Source organism: Coffea arabica, chromosome 2e (genome assembly GCF_036785885.1).
Source record: "Coffea arabica cultivar ET-39 chromosome 2e, Coffea Arabica ET-39 HiFi, whole genome shotgun sequence".
Lineage (NCBI taxonomy): Eukaryota > Viridiplantae > Streptophyta > Magnoliopsida > Gentianales > Rubiaceae > Coffea > Coffea arabica.
In genome coordinates, this window is record NC_092313.1 from 1,828,953 (window position 1) to 1,831,191 (window position 2,239).

General features: G+C 39.5%; 1 pseudogene; it reads right to left on the bottom strand.

Moving 5' to 3' along the window:
* Positions 1–375: 375 nt before the first annotated feature.
* Positions 376–1,744, bottom strand: LOC113729993 (uncharacterized; annotated as a pseudogene).
* Between the last annotated feature and the right edge of the window lie 495 nt (positions 1,745–2,239).

The following is a 2,239-nucleotide window of genomic DNA, read 5'->3' on the forward strand; positions in this document are numbered from 1 at the left end:
TGATCTCATTCCAAACCCAAGATATCCGATTTCGAATCCGAATTCGACTCCGATGTGTGAACCAAACGCCACCTAAAACCTTTGTATGTGTCTTTCCAAAAACTATAAAAGACCCTATTTGAGTCAAACAAACCACAAAAGTGAAGTTTGAACTTTGAGGAAAGAGCAGTAGATTTATGAGACAAAAGTGAAGTTTGAAGAAAAAGCAGTAGATCTAAAAAGTTAACAAAACAAAATTTAAACTCGTTGCATCACCAGATGCACACAGACCTACACATTTGCTGCCAAAGAATTAAACAATAATCGGTATAAGTCACGAAAGAATTGACAATGCATATATATCAGCCAATTAATGATACTATGTTAAAGTACTGAATGACACCCTGCGACTTACCTAATTGGATTTCCTGGTGAATACAGTCGATTCTTGACAACATACTCGACATACAAGTTGTATATGTGCTTGAGGGATTCCCTTCAATCACCTGTCCTAGGATGAGTTACCAGGATGATCTGTAAAACCAATAAATACATGGGGAAGAAGAGATTTTTCATGTTCACAAGAGAGAATTTTTCAACTTGTCATGGAAAAAAGCTATGCTAACTGCCAGCAAGTGATAGTCAGACAACAGATAAATGTCTTGATACTCTTGCTACATAGCCATCTATATGAATGCAAGCATATATACTCATGCAATCATCTGGACAGACCTTAATCCCAGATGGACTCTCCATGAAACTAAGTTAGTAGGTATTAGTGCGGAAGCTGTGAAACGAACATCCCTGCCCAGGTAATTGTGGGACTCCAAGATTTCCTTTCTCAACGCTGCCAAAGAGATCAAACAATAATGTAAGAAAGTCACTCTTATTAGTATGTCTTCAAAGATATGATTGAGAAACATTTTTAGACCAGGACAATAATGAGATGCAAAACTCTTCAATCACTCTTCTTTTATCAAAAGACTAACACGATTACAAAAGAATACCCAAACTTTAGAAATGCCTATCAAAGTACTTCTGATCATGAGGCAGATTATTATCTCTCTCCTTAGGCATGAACCTCGTATTAAGCTGCCTTGACAATGGCCTGACAGTCTGGTTGGAGAAATGGATCATCTTTTTTGGAATTAAAAAGCTAGAAAAGAAAAATTGTAATGCTAATGCACGTTATGGAGGCCAAATTGATTATCAGACAACTGGGCGGGGTGGGAATTGGAATTAACCAATACGTAAGTTGAATCAAGCGTCAAGTGGAATAACAAAAGAAAAGGGTCGTCTAATTATTAGAAAAAAAAAATAATTCCAAAATTATGTGATCCAAAGAAGGAGAAAACGGACCTAGTTGGATCCATTTTGGCAGTCAAGGATTTAAGAGAGAAGAGGAGACCGAACATGAGCTTGTGATCCTGCTGGGGGCTGAGAGTCTTAAGTGGCCGATTCCATTCCCTGTACAGCAGACATACTCCATTCCTGTTGAACACGTATAGCATGTGGGCGTTATTCCCCGCTGCAGTCGGGACCGGCGGCGATGGACTGATCTCGGATTCTCCGAAAAATTGCATGCTTTGGGAGATACCTTTTTTTTTATTTTTTTTTATATACTTGGGCGATACTTGTGGAGTTGAGCAACAGGGGGATGGGAGGAACCAGGGTGAGCAGCGACAGCTAGGGGCCGGGGAAGGGTAGTGGACAATGGCTTGGCTTGGCTTGGCTTGCTGGCTGGTTAGAGAGGAGCGGAGGGGATCGGGCTATAAGGCTACTAGCAGTAAATTTTACTACTGCTAAACTTTTTTATGTTTTGCTTTTCAAGTTTGGGATTAAATTTGGGAATCATGGTTCCTGAAAACCTACCAATCATCATTCCTCCCTTTCGTTTTTTCCTTTTGGTGGAGAGAATGAAAACCTCCCAGTCTATGCGGGTACAGACTACAGAGTTTTGATGAATCTTTAAATTTCTTTCCAAAAATCTCATACCCACATGGCCATACCCTAGAGCTGTTAAGTCAATCGAGTAGTTCGAAAGCTCGTTAGAGCTCGACTCGTTAAGGCTCGAGCTCGGCTCGTTAATTTTGGTTAACGAGTCGAGCTCGAGTTCGAAACATGCTCGTTTAGTTAACGAGTTGAGTAAACTCGGCTCGTTTGATACTCGAGTAATTCGTTAGAGCTCGTTAATGAAGGGCATATTTGTCATTTTAGAAATCAAAATTATAAAGATTAAAAATTATAGATTTTTATTAAG